At 42.1% G+C, this 17,350-nt stretch overlaps 1 protein-coding gene and 1 long non-coding RNA gene across 5 annotated transcripts in view; both read right to left on the bottom strand.

The window, feature by feature from the left end:
* Nucleotides 1-17,350, bottom strand: part of DIP2B (disco interacting protein 2 homolog B) — a 269,702-nt gene that overhangs the window by 215,603 nt on the left and 36,749 nt on the right. The window lies entirely within an intron of this gene.
* On the bottom strand, nucleotides 1,570-9,543 carry LOC144332875 (uncharacterized). Its single transcript, XR_013401074.1, has 2 exons — nucleotides 8,571-9,543; nucleotides 1,570-1,804 (listed from the first exon to the last, which is right to left on the bottom strand). It is a non-coding gene; the product is annotated as an uncharacterized LOC144332875 (long non-coding RNA).

Raw genomic sequence — 17,350 nt, 5'->3', positions numbered from 1 at the left:
AGACCTAAATATAAGAAGTTTATTTTTAAAAATTTTAAACGTTTTTTAAAAAGAACTTTATAAACTCCTAGAAAAAAACATGGAGGAAAAGCTTAATAATACTGGATTTGGCAAGTATTTCTTGGATATGACACCAAAAGGAAAGGAAACAAAAGCAAAATAAGATAAATGGGACTATATCAAACTTAAGAACTTTTGTGCATCCAAAGACACAATTAACAGAGAGAAAAGTTAACTTACAGAATGAGAGAAAACATTTGCAAATAATGTATCTGATAAAGGGTTAATATCCAGAATATAAAAAGAACTCCAATAACTCAACAATAAAAAAAAAAAATCAACCCAATTAAAAAACGGGCAAAGGATCTGAACAGACCTTTCTCCGAAGATGGCCAATGAGCATATGAAATGATGCTCAACATCATTCATCATTGGAGAAAAGCAAATCAAAACCACAATGAGACATCGCCTCACACCATTAGGATATCCATTTAAAAAAATAACAAGAAATAACAAGTGTTGGTGAGGATATGGAGAGCCCTTGTGCATGCTCGTGGGATTGTAAAATGGTGCGGCCACTATAAAAAACAGTAGGGAACTTCCTCAAAAAATGAAAAATAGAGCTACCACATTATCCAACAATGCCACTTCTCGGTATACATCCAAAAGAACTGAAAGGGTCTTGAGGAAATACCTGCACACCCATGTTTACAGCAGTACTATTCCAATCGCCAAGACGCTGAAGCAACTCAAATGTCCATCTACAGATGAATAAACAAAATATGAAATATACATACAATGGAGTATTATTCAGCCTTAAAAAGGCAGGACATTGGGCAAGGCATGGGGGCTCATGCATGTAATCCCAAGACTGGGAGGCCAAGACGGACAGATCACTTGAGCTCAGGAGTTCGAGACCAGCTGGGGCAACATGGCAAAACCTTATCTCCCCAAAATATTCAAAAACTAACTGGGCGTGGTGGCATGTACCTGTAGTCCCAGATACTTGTGAGGGTGAGGTTGGAGAATGGCTTAAGCCTGGGAGGCACAGGTTGCAGTGCACCAAGATCATGCCGCTGCACAGTAGCCCAGGCAACAAAGTGAGACTCTGTCTCAAAACCCCCCCCACACACACACACAAAAAAAACAATTTTTTCCCCCCCCGAGATGGAGTCTCGCTCTGTTGCCCAGGCTGGAATGCAGTGGCATGATCTTGGCTCACCTCAACCTCCGCCTCCCAGGTTCAAGCGATCCTCCTGACTCAGCTCCCCAGTAGCTGGGATTACCGGCAAGTGCCACTATGCCTGGCTAATTTTTGTATTTTTAGTAGAGACGGGGTTTCGCCATGTTGGCCAGGCTGGCCTCAAACTCCTGACCTCAAGTGATCCACCCTCACTGGCCTCCCAAAGTGCTGGAATTACAGACATGAGCCACCACGCCCGGCCTGGAATCTGGTCTTTAAAATACTTCATTTCCTTCCTTCCTTTCTCCTTCCTTCCTTCCTCCCTTTCTCCTTCCCTCCCTCCTTCCTTCCTCCCTCCCTTTCTCCTTCCCTCCCTCCTTCCTTCCTTTCTTTTTTTTTTCTCTTAAAGACAGGGTCTCACTGTGATTGCCCAGGCTGGAGTGCAGTTGTGCAATTTCAGCACACCGCAGCCCTGACCTCCCCAGGCTCAGGTGATTCTTCCACTTCAGCCTCTCAAGTAGCTGGGGGTACTACAGGCAAAGACAGGGTTTTGCCATGTTGCCCAGGCTGGTCTTGAACTCCTGGACTCAAGCAATTTACCCATTTCCACCTCCCAAAGTGCTGGGATTATAGACATGAGCCACTGTGCTGGACCATCTTTCTGGAAATACTACTGATAAACCTTAAATCTGTAGCTGAATGGAATTCCTAGAAGAGCAACACGTTACTAACTCTTTGAGATTTATGTTGGCAGCATCTGCCACTGGGCTACAGTAGTGTTGACTAACTTCAGAGAAGCAGGCTGCCTCTGGAGTAACAGCCTCCACAAGCACTGACTAACAAACCACTCCCTTCCCACTGAAGCAACACTGTTTAGAATCTGGTTCTACCAGGCCTATTCATTTCCTTCTGTTTAAGATAACTTTCAATAGGGTAAAATGAATCATGAGGGATGGAAAAGCCTGTTCGGTTATCCAGACCATTTCCCTCAGGACCCTAGAATACGGAAAACCTTTATAGAGCTATTAATAAACTAATGGTTATGAATATCTTAGAGTCTAATCATTCTTTTAGACTGGGTGTCTCTCAAACATTCATAGTTAGATTCTGAGTAGTTCAATTTCTCAATTCACTTGTGAATGTCCTAGCCTCATGAAAAAGATGAATGGAAAAAAAAAAAATCAGTGAAGAAACTATTCAACGAAACTGCAGGAAGCTTCAATTTTCAAAATTCCAGCTGGCCCCACGAGTACACTGCAGCCCTGAATTTAAAACCCAAGAAATCACATGGGAATTTAAAAAACTTAACGTTATCCATCACATACAAAACTCATCAGGTCCAAAAAGCAAAATTCACAATCTCTAGGTGTTTCATTTTCCTTCACTGGACAAGGCAATAACGCAGGGCAAAATGGCTGCCATCCCGCTGGCTAAAGAAGGAATGCTCAAGGCTCAGGTAACTTGCAAAGCCCAGAGTTCCTAGAAAACTGAAAAGTGCCAATGACACAGAAGAGAGTGTTAAGAAAATTTCCAAATTTCATACAACTAGGTACCTTGATTGTTAAATTTGGAATTGGACTTTTCCTTAGTTATATAAAGAACTTAAATCTCTATACCTAAAAAAGAAAAAACAAAATTTAACAGAATGAAACATAATTTTGTGCACACAGACTTAAGCTATTTATAAGTGGTGATGATAAAATGAAGTTAAACAGGCTACCAATGTCATATTAAACATAAAATTCAGAAATCATGAACAACCACATGGCTTTTTTTTTTTTTTTTTTTTAGATGAAGTCTTGTTCTGTCACCAGGCTGGAGTACAGTGACTCGATCTCGACTCACTGCAACCTCTGCCTCCGGGGTTGAAGCAATTCTCCTGCCTCAGCCTCCTGAGTAGCTGGGACTACAGGTGCATGCCACCACGCCCGGCTAATTTTTGTATTTTTAGTAGAGACGGGGTTTCACCATATTGGCTGGCCAGGATGGTCTTGATCTCTTGACCTTGTGATCCACCCATCTCAGCCTCCCAAAGTGCTGGGATTACAGGCATGAGCCACCAGGCCCGGCCCCTTTTTTTTTTTTTAACCAGCCCCCACTTTCATCCCTGACTCTTGCTCAGTAGAAGAATTCCAATTGATAGTCCAAAAATGAAGCAGCTGTACTCAAGAGTTTCACTACTCCAGAATACTTTCTTCACTTAGTTTCAAAGGTCACTCGGGTGTCTCATTACATAAAATTTAAACTTTAACTCCGAGTTATGAATAAGCTATAACCTGTGTTAAGGAAACCTGAACACACATTACTACAACACTAGAAAACTGCACATTTTCTGAACAAATCCTGTCACTTCTTAAAGAACTTAAGATTCCTTGTGATGTGCAGAAAAACACTTCTTAGTGTCTTACACTTTAAAAATGCATGCCAAGGCCAGGGGCAGTGGCTCATGCCTGTAATCCCAGCACTTTGGGAGGCTGAGGCGGGGAATTACCTGAGGTCAGGAGTTCAAAACCAGCCTGGCCAACATGCCGAAACGAAACCTACTAAAAATACAAAACTTAGCCGGTCGCGATGGCAGATGCCTGTAGTCCCAGCTACTCGGGAGGCTGAGGCAGGAGAATCCCCTGCACCCAGGAGGCAGAGGCTGCACTGAGCCGAGATTGTGCCATTGCATTCCAGCCTAGGCAACAGAGCAAGACTTAGTCTCAAAAAAAAAAATTAAATTAAAAAATAAATAAATAAAATAAAAATGTATGCTAATACCATGCATTCTGTAGCTTAACTGACTGCAAGTTACTCTGTATTTTTGTGTATGTGTGTATATATACACACATACACAACATACATGAGTATGTATACAAATACAAACTTTTTTTTTTTTTTTTTTTTTTTTTTTTTTTGAGACGGAGTCTTGCTCTGTCACCCAGGCTGGAGTGCAGTGGCCGGATCTCAGCTCACTGCAAGCTCCGCCTCCCGGGTTTACGCCGTTCTCCTGCCTCAGCCTCCCGAGTAGCTGGGACTACAGGCGCCCGCCACCTCGCCCGGCTAGTTTTTTTGTATTTTTTTTAGTAGAGACGGGGTTTCACCGTGTTAGCCGGGATCGTCTCTCGATCTCCTGGCCTCGTGATCCGCCCGTCTCGGCCTCCCAAAGTGCTGGGATTACAGGCTTGAGCCACCGCGCCCGGCCATACAAACATTTTTTAAAGGACATCGTTGTTAAAAGTTAAAGTAGCTAGCTGGATCCTTATCTCCCTTTTCCTGCTCTCCATTATTTTTAGTTTTTTACTTAAGATCATTTTATTTGAAAAATATCAGAAAAGCATACACAAAAAAGTATCACTCATAATTATCACTTTTTTTGGAAGTATACCTAGTAAGAAGTAAAAGCTCCTTACTCTAACCCCTCTAAACCCAATTCTAGATGAAATTGCCACTAAACTTTATGCGTTTTTCCTATTTATAAAAATATATACACATTTTATTCAGTTTTACTATTTAAAAGGCAGGGTCTTGCCCTGTTGCCCAGGCTGGAGTGCAGGAGTGCTGTCCTAACCCACAGCAGCCTTGGACTACTGGGCTCAAACAATCCTCCCATTGCAGCCTCCCAAGTAGCTAGGACTACAGGGATGCACAACCACCCCTGGCTAATTTTTGTATTTTTTGTAAAGATGGGGTCTCACTACATTGCCCAAGCTGGTCTCGAACTCCTGTCCTCAAGCAATCCTCCTGCCTCAGCCTTCCAAAGTGCTGCGATTACAGGCATGAGCCACTATACCCAGCTCACACCCTTTTTTAAAAAAGAAATGAAATCATGCTATACATAGTGTCACAGCCTATTTTCACTTAATATATTACAGTTTTTTTTTAGCTCAGTACAATTTATAGCTCTAGCTCTTTTAGTAGACTTATTTTTTTTTAGCAGTTTTAGGTTTACAGCAAAACTGAACAGAAGGTATAGAGATTTCTCTTATACACTCTGCCCCCACACATTCTAGCTCACTTTTTAAATGGATGAATAGTAAGAATAAATCATAATTTCACTATTTTTCTATTGACAAGTGTTTAAGGTGTTTCCATTTTTTGTTCTTACAAATAATGCTTTGATTAACATCTCTCTACGTATGTTTTTACCATTCATCCTATTGTTTTGAGGGACAGATTCCTAGACATACAATTGTTGGGTGCCAGGTTACACAAAATTAACCCTGCTTTGAGTTACTGTTAAATTAGCTTCTAAAAAAAGATGGTATCAATGAATATTTCCACTAAGTATTTTCAAATTACTCTAGTGTTGTCCAGTCATCATTCAGTTACTTCCCAGAAATATTACACTGTTTTAAGCCAAACTTTAATTTGTATTACCAACTGAATCAATAATCAATCATCAAAGTTAAACATACAAGTTTATTGCCTCTATAAAAAGGGCCCCTGCCCAGCAGAAAATGAAATGCATTGTTTAGAAAGTGATGTTTTCACTGAAGCCAAGGAAAGAAAGGATTTCACCAAAGTTGGTGGTTAATAGTACCACAAAGGTCAAAAAAGAAGGGAGGTCGAGGCGGGTGGATCACCTGAGGTCAGGAGTTCAAGACCAGCCTGACCAACATGGAGATACTCTGTCTCTACTAAAAATACAAAAATTAGCCAGGGTGGTGGCACACGCCTGTAATCCCAGCTACTCGGGAGGCTGAGGCAGGAGGATCGCTTGAACCCGGGAGGCAGAGGTTGTGGTGAGCCAAGATTGTGCCATTGCACTCCAGCCTGGGCAAAAAGAGCGAAACTCCATCTCAAAAAAAAAAAAAAAGAAGGGAGTAAAAATAAGGAGATAAGGTGGACGAAACCTCCAAGTAAGCAGTTTCAGAAAAGTAGTAAATACAGCCAAATAGACAGTGGTATATTTTTTAATTGTTTTGTATTATAAGTAACGTGTTTCTAAATTATTTATACATAAAACCAGTTATAACTTCACAAGAGATGTCTCATTTATTTTTCTTTCTTTACTGCCCCCTACATTGGCCCTAAAAAGTGAGACATGGGGCTGTGATACATTCATAATAAGTTTTAAAAATATTCCTACTTAAGAACAGCCTACTCCCTCCTCTCCCATACAAAAAAAAAAAAAAAAGAGAGAGAACTAACATTTATTGGGCACCTATTATCTGCAAGGCAATCAGGAAATACTTTGTATGCATTAATGTATTTAATCCTAGCAAGAATGTGACCTCTTATTTTACAGATAAGGACATTGAGAGGCCCAGAGAGGAAAATAACTTGCCCAAAACTAAGTGCTAGAAAAAGTATATTGGTCAGGTTCTTCACTTCACCTCACTTACAGAAGGTAAATATGTGGGACATATGTCACTCCTGCAACAATTACTATTCAGTGACAGGACTTCTGAATCACTGATCTCAGGTTTGCCTCAGAATTCTTCACAACTCATGTAACAAACATTTACATGTACCCCCTGAACCTAAAATAAAAGTTGAAATTTTTTTAAAAAAGAATTTTTCACAACACAGAACTCCCACCAACAGGGAGGAATAAGCATCTAAAACTATATGCTGTACCTGAAGTAAACCATGCTGCCTTTCACTTGATACTAATGATATTTCTGAAAAGCAGGACCACCTCTTGCTATACTTTTGCATATTTGCACATGTGTGCATATACAATAAGACGCCTCCATCTTATGTGAAGAAGGAAGTACGTCTGGTTGGCAGGGATTAGAACAAGATAATGCAATCAGCGCTGAGTGGAAACAAAGTTGACAGAAACTGCCACCTGCTATATTCAGTTGTACTCATTTCCATGAAAAGAACGGTAAAATCAAGAGAAGGAATTCTGGCCAGGTGCAGTGGCTCACACCTGTAATCCCAACACTTTGGCAGGCCGAGGCGGGCAGATCATGAAGTCAGGAGATCGAGACCATCCTGGCTAACACGGTGAAACCCCGTCTCTACTAAAAAAAAAATGCAAAAAAAAAAACTTAGCCGGGCGTGGTAGCAGGCGCCTGTTACCAGCTACCCGGGAGGCTGAGGCAGGAGAATGGCCTGAACCCCGGAGGCAGAGCTTGCAGTGAGCCAAGATCGCGCCACTGCACGCCAGCCTGGGCAACAGAGCGAGACTCGGTCTCCCAAAAAAAAAAAAAGAAGGAATTCTGCTTTTATTTCTACCATGCTATACACAAGTCCTCAATAAATCTTATTTTAGGCCAGGCATGGTGACTCACGTGTATAATCCCAGCACTTTGGGAGGCCGAGGCAGGTAGATTACTTGAGGTCAGGAGTTCGAGACTAGCCTGGCCAACATGGTGAAACCCCACCTCTACTAAAAATACAAAAAACTAGCTGGGCATGGTGGCACACGCCTGTAATCCCAGCTACTTGGGAGTCAGAGGCAGGAGGCGAGCTCAGATAGTGTCATTAAAAAAAAAAAAAAAAAAAAAAAAGTCCACCTCCAAAAAATAAAAAATCTGATTTTATCTGCACTTTCGATTTTTCTCTGTTAAAAAGGCATTCCATAAGTACATTCTGTAAGTCTATTTCACTGAATAAAAGAGTCTGAAATCTACATAATTCTTACTTATAAATATAACGGAACTCATGATATAAAGCAAAAACGCAGAAAGTATTACAAAAGTAATTTAACTATAATTTTAAAATACCACTGAGTTACATCATTCATTCAAAACCCATTCATTAAATTACTACCACATACTGAATATTCACCTAGACAATAGGAACAGTCATATAAGTAAGATTCAGTCCTTGTCCATAAAAAGCTCAGTCTAGAGCCAGGGACAGTAGGTCATGTCTGTAATCCCAGCACTTGAGTCCAGAAGTACAAGACCCTCAGCTCTAAAAATATTTTAAAAATTAGCCAGCCAAGAAGGCACGTGCCTGTAGCCCCAGTTACGCGGGGAGGGTTGCTTGAGCCCAGGATTACGAGGCTGCAATAAGCTATGACTGCACCACTGAACTCCAGCCTGGGGAACGGGGCAAGACCCTGTCTCTAAAAAAAATAATAATTAAAGATAAATAAAAAGCTCAGTCTGAGAGACATATAGAAGATTACATACACTTGTATGATAAGTACAGGGATCAACAACACTTTTTTTTTCAGTGCCAGATATGAAACATTTTAGGTTTTACTGGCCTAAAATCAAGGCTGTAATGTAGGCATTTCTATAATCATTTAAAATGTAACAATTTTTATAATGTAAAAACTATTCTTAGTCATAAAATGTACCTATCACAGTTAGTGTTCTCAGTACCTCTTTGATGTCAACAACTCCAAAAGATTAGAAATAAATTCATCAATGACTCAAAAAAAGCATTATTTTTGCCGGGCTCAGTGGCTCCCATCTATAATCCCAGCACTTTGGGAAGCTGAGGGGGGTGGATCATCTGAGATCAGGAGTTCCAGACCAGCCCGGCCAACATGGTGAAACCCTGTCTCTACTAAAAATCCAAGAAAATTAGCCAGATATGGTGGTGGGCGCCTGTAATCCCAGCTACTCAGGAGGCTGAGACAGGAGAATTGCTTGAACCTGGGAGATGAAGGTTGCAGTGAGCCGAGATTGCACCATTGCTCTCCAGCCTGGGCGACAGAGCAAGACTCACCTCAAAAAAGAAAACTGAGTATTTACTATGTGTCTAGCACTGTGCATGGACCTGAGAATATTAATTAGGCATTCTTGGTTCTGAGCCCTTCTGTTCAGTCTGGTGTTTCACTTGAGAAACCACCCCCAGCTGAGCAAGACACATCAAACTGTGCTTCAAGGGAAACTGTTGCTAGAGGAACTCTGTGAGATCTGACTCAAAACAGTTTGTGACATGCTGCACCTTGTCCCCTTTCTGGTCTCTATCTTTGCCTCTCCTACCTCCTATCTACTCCAGTCCTTCCAGTCTGATGTCTAACTTAGCAGCTTTTCCCGCTATGACCCTCCCAATTTACTTCCTGGTCTATTTCCTATCTCCCTTGCTCCTTTATAGAAACTGTTTTCATACAGTATCCTGATAACTGACCTCTGACTTGGTCCTGTTTGTTCTTCTTGAATACTAACTCAGGAGGCAAAGGCAGTGAGTGTCCTGGGGTTTCATATCAATCCCTTAGGAGGGGTGGTTAATGGAAAGAGCACTGGCTTAAAAGGCATGAAGAAGTACGGCCTTAAGAAAACTTTAACCTCAAAAAAAAAAAAAAAAAAAGAAAAAGAAAACTTTACACGTTGGGTGCGGTGGCTCACGCCTGTTATCCCAGCACTTTGGGAGGCTGAGGCAGTTTGATCACCTGAGGTCAGGAGCTTCAGACCAGACTGGCCAACATGGTGAAACCCCATCTCTACTAAAAATACAAAAAAAAATCAGCTGGGCCTAGTGGCGGGCACCTGTAATCCCAGCTACTTGGGAGGCTGAGGCATGAGAATCGCTTGAACCCGGGAGGCAGAGGTTGCAGTGAGCCAAGATCACGCCACTGCACTCCAGCCTCGGCGACAGAGCAAGACTCCATCTTTAAAAAAAAAAAAAAGAAGCTGCTTTCTCAAAAACATATGTAAATTCTGCTTGTCCTTACAAATAAATAAATGTTTTTTATAAAATTAGCTGGGCATGGTGGTGCGTGCATACACACCATGGTACAGCCTTGGGAGGCTCAGGCAGGAGGATCGCTTGAGCCTGGGAGGTCAAGGCTGCAGTGAGCTGTGATCATGCCACTGTACTCAGCCTGGGTGAGAGACCCTGCCTCAAACAAATAACAGTAATTGTTTTTCATCTAACTTTTTTATCGTTTACTTCTCAATAACAGTAAACACTTAGTGAGCTCTAATTATGGGCCAGACATCATGAATTATCTCATTTAATCCTCACAAAAACCTTATGAAGTGGGTTCACTATTATCCAAATTTCAAAGATGAGGAAACTAAAGCTTAAGGAGGCTAAATAACATACCCAAATTGCTAAACTTGTAAATGAAAGAGCTAGAATTTCAACTTACTCTAGAGCCCAAGCTCTTAACCACTGACTGATACTACTTTTCTATCCTTTGCCCTTAGTATCTTTATTTTTGACTTTTGGCTTGCAGCTCTCTTAAATTGTATTCTACCTCTGTAGAAAATGGAAGTCAATTTAATTTGTTTAAATAATCCCTAATTTTTAAATGGATAGATTAAAACATATTGAGATCCTAAACCAGTACACAATTTAAGCATTAACTTGTATGTTCTATACTGTGTACACAAACACAACTCTAGAAAGTCAGTATCTTCAGGGATTGTGCTTTTAGTAGTCTCCAGGGTTAGAGATGAATTTATGTTCATCCACCCATACACTCAGCTTGTTCCCCATGCAATCAGGGCCCATATTTATTTGTAAGACAGCTAGCACTGCTGGGGAGGCAAAACTAACTACAACAGAACGTCTGCTCTTATTATCTGGCCTCCAAGTAAGCAACCCATAGGGAGACAGGATGTGTGCACATTTTTACCAAAATAGCATCGTCAACTCCTAAACATTTACTGTGTGATCAAGAGACCCCATTGAAAGTAAAATTTCAAGACACAGAGAGAAGATATCTGCAATGCATATAACCAAAGAACTCATATCTAGAATATATAAAGAACACCTATGAATCAATAAGAAAAAGACAAACACAACTTTAAAACTGCCAAAACACTGGAACAGATACTTCACAAAAGGGGATATCCCAAAGCCAGTAAACATATGGAAAGGTGCTCAATATTATTAGGCATCAAGGAAATGCAAGTTAAAACCACTAAGAAACACTATGGATCTACCACAATGGTTAAAAGTAAGAAAACTGTCTGGGCACAGTGGCTCACGCCTGTAATCCCAGCACTCTGAGAGGCCAAGGCAGGAACTCAAAATGTTTTGTTGTTGTTGTTGTTTGTTGGTTTGTTTTGTTTTGAGATGGCGTCTTGCTCTGTCACCCAGGCTGGAGTGCAGTGGCGCGATCTTGGCTCACTGCAACCTCCGCCTCCTGGGTTCAAGTGATTCTCCTGCCTCAGCCTCCCGAGTAGCTGGGACTACAGGTGTGAGTCACCACACACAGCTACTTTTTTGTATTTTTAGTAGAGACAGGGTTCCACCATGTTAGCCAGGATGGTCTCGATCTCCTGACCTGTGATCCACCCACCCTGGCCTCCCAAAGTGCTGGGATTACAGGCATGAGTGACCATGCCTGGCCCAAAATGCTATCTTGAGCACAGGAGTTCAAGACCAGCCTGGCCAACATCTGTGAAAAAAAAAAAATTTTTTTTTAATTAGCCAGGCATGGTGGCACATGGCTGTAGTCCCAGCTACTCGGAATGCTGGGGTGAGATGATCACTTGAGCCCAAGAAGTCAAGGCTGTAGTGAGCTGTGAGGGAAGGGGACGGGGAAGGGGAAGGGAAGGAAAGGAAGAAAGGAAAGAAGGAGGGAGGGAGGGAGAGAGGGAGCAAGCAAGCAAGTATTGGTAAGTAGAGGAAGAAATGGAACTCTCATACATTGCCAAAAGGGCTGTAAATTGGTATAAACACTTTGGAAAACTGCTACTACTACTGAAGCTGAACATACGCATACCCTAAGACAAAACAATTCCACTACTGGTAATTGCATCTAAAATATGGACACCACAAAACACATACAAAACATTCACAAAAGCCAAAACTGGAAACAAATCAAATGCTCACCAACAATAGAATACATAAATGTGGTACAGTCATACAATTAAAATACTGTGCAAAATGAAAAAGAATTAGCTATTGTTACAAGTAACAACACAGATGAAACTCATAGCTACAATGTTAAACAACAGAAGCCAGACAAGAAAGAGAACACACATATGACTCCATTTACATGGAATTCAAAAACAGGCAAACCAATGTGGCCAGGCGTGGTGGCTCACGCCTGTAATCCCAGCACTTTGGGAGGCCGAGGTGGGCGGATCACAAGGTCAGGAGATCGAGACCATGGTGAAACCCCGTCTCTACTAAAAATAGAAAAAATTAGCCGGGCGCAGGGGCGGGCGCCTGTAGTCCCAGCTACTCGGGAGGCTGAGGCAGGAGAATGGCATGAACCCGGGAGGCGGAGCTTGCAGTGAGCCGAGATTGCGCCACTGCACTCCAGCCTGGGCTACTAAGCGAGACTCTGTCTCAAAAAAAAAAAAAAATGATGATAGAAGTGAGAACTGCAGTTAATGTTGAGGGAGATAATAATTAGGAATGAGCATGATTTCTGGATGTTGACAACGTTCTCTTTCTTGAACCGGATGGTAGTTTCACAGGTGTGTTCACTTTGTAAAAATTTGCTATAAATTCACTAAGCTACACATTTCTTGTTTAGACTTTTGTAAGTTATACTTAAAATGTTTACTATAGAGAAACTGAAAACCATCTTTCAGTTGGTGAACATTCAACCAACCATAGGTGAACATTCAAATATTATGGTATATCCAATGGAACATTAGTCATGTTTGTAAATGATAATGAAATAGCAAGTGTTCAAAACAGATTTTTTAAGTTGATAGAAATGAATTTAGTGATAATCTTTTTTTTAATAGAAATGAATTTAGTGATAATCAGGGTTTTGGAGGGGAGACAAGGTCTCACTCTGTCACCAAAGCTGGAGTGCTATGGTGAGATCACAGCTCACCACAGCCTCAACCTCCTAAGTTCAAGCGATCTTCCTACCTCACCCAGGTGGGTGGGACTACAGGCATGTGCCAACACACCTGGTTAACTTTTTTAAAAAATGTTTCGTAGAGGCAACATCTCGCCATGTTGCCCAGGCTGGTCTTGAACTCCTGGGCTCAAGTGATCCTCCATCTTGGCCTCCCAAAGTGCTAATGCTACAGTCATGAGAAACCACACCTGGCACTAATCCAGCTTTTAAGAAAGTTATCCAGTCGGGAGCGGTGGCTCACGCCTGTAATCCCAGCACTCTGGGAGGCCAAGGCGGGCGGATCATGAGGTCAGGAGTTCAGATCAGCCTGGCTAACACAGTGGAACCCCTTCTCTACTAAAAATACAAAAAATTAGCCAGGCGAGGTGGCACACACCTGTAGTCCCAACTACTCAGGAGGCTGAGGCAGGAGAATTGCTTGAAACAGGGAGGCGGAGGCTGCAGTAAGCTGAGAGCACGCCACTGCACTCCAGCCTGGGTGACAGACTCCGTCTCCAAAAAAAAAGAAAAAGAACGTTATCTGACGCCAGGCGAGGTGGCTCACTCCTGTAATCCCAACACTTTGGGAAGCAAAGGCAGGTGAATCACGAGGTCAGGAGTTTGAGACCAGCCTGGCCACCATGGTGAAACTACAAAAAATTAGTTGGCCGTAGTGGCAGGCACCTGTAATCCCAGCTATTCAGGAGGCTGACACAGGAGAATCGCTTGAACCCAGGAAGCGGAGGTCGCAGTGAGCTGAGATAGTAGTGCCACTGCACTCCAGCCCTAGTGACTGAATATCTGAATAGAAAAGTGACTGAAAGGGAATTTACTTAAATACTACTAGTGTTTATACTTCGGTGTTGGGATTAAGGAAATATTCATTTTCTTCTTTAATTTCCCTTTTTTTTTTTTTTTTGAGATGGAGTCTCACTCTGTTGCCAGGCTGGAGTGCAGTGGCGTGATCTCACTGCAATCTCTGCCTCCCAGGTTCAAGCGATTCCCCTGCCTCAGCCTCCTGTGCTGCTGGGACTACAGGCACAAAACACCACGCCTGGCTAATTTTTTGTATTTTCATAGAGACAGGGTTTCACCATGTCAGCCAGGATGGTCTCGATCTGATGACCTCGTGATCCGCTGGCCTCCTCCTCCCCCCAAAGCGCTGGGATTGCAAACATGAGCCACCATGCCCAGCCTTCTTTTTTTTTTTTTTTTTTGAGGCTGAGTCTCACTCTGTCGCCCAGGCTGGAGTTCACTGGCATGATCTCAGCTCACTGCAACCTCTGCCTCCCAGGCTCAAGCGATTCTCCTGCTGGAATTCACTGGCATGATCTCAGCTCACTGCAACCTCTGCCTCCCAGGCTCAAGCGATTCTCCTGCCTCAGCCTCCTGAGTAGCTGGGACTACAGACATGTGCCACTACGCCCAACTAATGTTTATATTTTCAGTAGAGATAGAGTTTCATCCATATTGGCCAGGCTGGTCTGGAACTCCTGGCGTCACATGATCCTCCCAAAGTGCTGGGATTACAGGTGTGAGCCACCATGACTGGTCCAACATGTGCTATTTTTATAATGAGGGAAAAGCTATTTTTGAAACATTAACAGGCTGAGAGTGGTGGCTCACGCTTGTAATCTCAGCACTTTGAGAGGCCGAGGCAGGTGGATCACCTGAGGTCAGGAGTTCGAGAACAGCCTGGCCAATATGACGAAACCCCATCTCTACCAAAACTATAAAAATTAGCTGGCGTGATAGCGGATGGCTGTAATCCCAGCTACTTGGGAGGCTGAGGCTACAAGGAGAATCACTTGAACCTGGGGGGCAGAGGTTGCGATGAGCCAAGAATGCACCACTGCACTCCAGCCTAGGTGACAGAGCGAGACTCCGTCTCAAAAATAAATAAAAAAGGGGCCGGGCACAGTGGCTCAATCCTGTCATCCCAGCACTTTGGGAGGCCGAGGCAGGCAGATCACGAGGTCAGGAGATCGAGACCATCCTCGCTAACACGGTGAAACCCCGTCTCTACTAAAAAAATACAAAAAAATTAGCCAGGCATGGTGGTGGGCGCCTGTAGTCCCAGCTACTTGGGAGGCTGAGGCAGGAGAATGGCATGAACCCAGGAGGCGGAGCTCGCAGTGAGCCAAGATCGCACCACTGTACTCCAGCCTGGGCGACAGAGCAAGACTCCGTCTCTAAATAAATTAATTAAATAAATAAATAAATAAGGAAAAAAAATTAACAGCTTGGCATAAGACATTGAAATTGTCTCTTAACCTTAATTAATTTACCCATGACTCTATCTTGGTGGAGGATGTATATGTAGCACTGACACCTCTGGGACAGGCACGGTGGCTCACGCCTATAATCCCATCACTTTGGGAAGCTGAGGTGAGTGAATCGCTTGAGCCCAGGGGTTCGAGACCAGCCTGGGCAACTTGGTGAAGCCCCATCTCTACAAAAAGAGACCAAAAAAACAAAAATTAGCCAGGCATGGTGGCACACACCTGTAGTCCCAGCTACTTAGGAGGCTGAGGTGGGAGGATGGCTTGAGGTTGGGAAGTGGAGGTTGCAGTGAGCTAAGAGCATGCCACTGCACTCCAGCCTGGGCAACACCGTGAGACCCTGTCTAAGAAATAAAAATTAAAAAGAAAGGAAACCTCTGAACAGAATAAACAACACAATAAACAACTAGAAATTTGTTTTAGTTATTGTGTCATATTCTTTGTACGGCCAAAACGAGAAACAGTTTAATCATAACGAGAAACTGTGTAATCATAAGTCCGATTAAAGCTTTGCAATTGTTCTAGCACCTGTTCAATTTTGCTGATGAACACACATATGACATACAAAATCCAGACAGGATTTAACAAGTGAGGTGTATCAAACACAGGCCCTGTTGTTGTCAAGGTTTCTAGGTGTGGCTGCAGCTCAAGTATAATAAGGTCACTTACATCTGAGTCAGTCACCCACTCTCCTGTCTGTGTCTCTCCCTCCACAATAGACATGGGCATGAACATAATACTCTATATAGCACAGGTCTGAGTAAAACTGAGTAGATTTCAGGAGAGTGATGACTCAGGAATATCAAATCTTCTCCTTTTATGAGAGAAAATTAGGAGAGGAAAAACTATTACAGAAATATGCATCAACAAAGATGAAAAAAAATTTGAATACATTTATGAATTCTAAGACAACTGTAGCCTTTTCCCATCTATTTATGAGATTTTGAGATTTTCTTTTTTTTTTTTTTTGAGACAGAGCTTCTGTCACCCAGGCTGGAGTGCAGTGGCGCAATCTCAGCTCACTGCAACTTTCACCTCCCGGGTTCAAGCAATTCTTGTGCCTCAGCCTCCCAAATAGCTGGGACTACAGGCATACATCATCACACATGGCTAATTTTTGTATTTTTAGTATAGACTGGGTTTTGCCATGTTTGCCAGACTGGTCTCCAATTCCTGGCCTCAAGTGATCCACCCACCTCGGCCACCCAAAATGCTGGGATTACAGGCATGAGCCACTGCCTCCAGCCTTTTTAGGATATTTTCTAGTTTGTCTTAATAATGTGCGTGTTACTTTCTTTCATATATTATGGGTTAGCAGAAGAAATCAGATTCCAGAAAGTTCCAAATCTAGAAAAGTGTCAGACGTCTGGCAATCATATATATCCCCAAGTTTACAGAATTTTGGAGGAAATCTAGTCTAAAATTCAAGGGAATATGAAGTGCTACAGTTAAGCCACAATACAGGATTAAACATTTTCTATCTCTGTTTCTCTTAGTCTATCTATCTCTGTTCTCCCAACAGAAGTTGTTGGTGACCATAGATTTAAAAAAAAAAAAAAAAAAAAGAATGTTATTTGTCCTTGGATTCCAAAAGTTTTTGATGGGTCTCCTTTGTCCTATGTAATGCTGACAAAGGAAATTTGAGTGACTGATACTAGATTTAAAAAACAATAAATAAAAGAAGTTTAAAAAGTTATCAACTTGACAGGAACACTATAATTCAAGACTGGAAGAACTTACAAATAGGCTTATTTGATACATATGGCCTTGTCAATGATTCTACAAAATCATTAAGCTTCCAAACATTGTAGTTAACATATGCAAGTTACACTGATTCTTTCTACATGAATGTAAATCTCTCATGTGACCTTTACCTTTTTCTATATTCTCCAAAGGAACAGAGTGTTAATATAAGTTGATTTTTTAAATTCTAAAATATAAAACTAAGTGCACTGAAGAAACTATGGAAAACACAAAAAGAAGTCTACAAAATAATTTTTTAATCATAATGTCCTATCCAGAGATTCTGTTCTACCTCATTTGAGAATGCTATATAGGCATCTGAAAATCTATGACTAAAGGTGTAAATGTATTTTTAATATGAAAATCCATATAAAAATGTTCACAGCTGGCTGGGCGCGGTGGCTCACGCCTGTAATCCCAGCACTTTGGCAGGCTGAGGCAGGTGGATCACGAGGTGAGGAGTTCAAGATCAGCCTGGCCAAGATGGTG

Source organism: Macaca mulatta, chromosome 11, assembly GCF_049350105.2.
Source record: "Macaca mulatta isolate MMU2019108-1 chromosome 11, T2T-MMU8v2.0, whole genome shotgun sequence".
Taxonomy (NCBI): domain Eukaryota; kingdom Metazoa; phylum Chordata; class Mammalia; order Primates; family Cercopithecidae; genus Macaca; species Macaca mulatta.
This window is presented reverse-complemented; position numbering and strand designations above follow the sequence as displayed.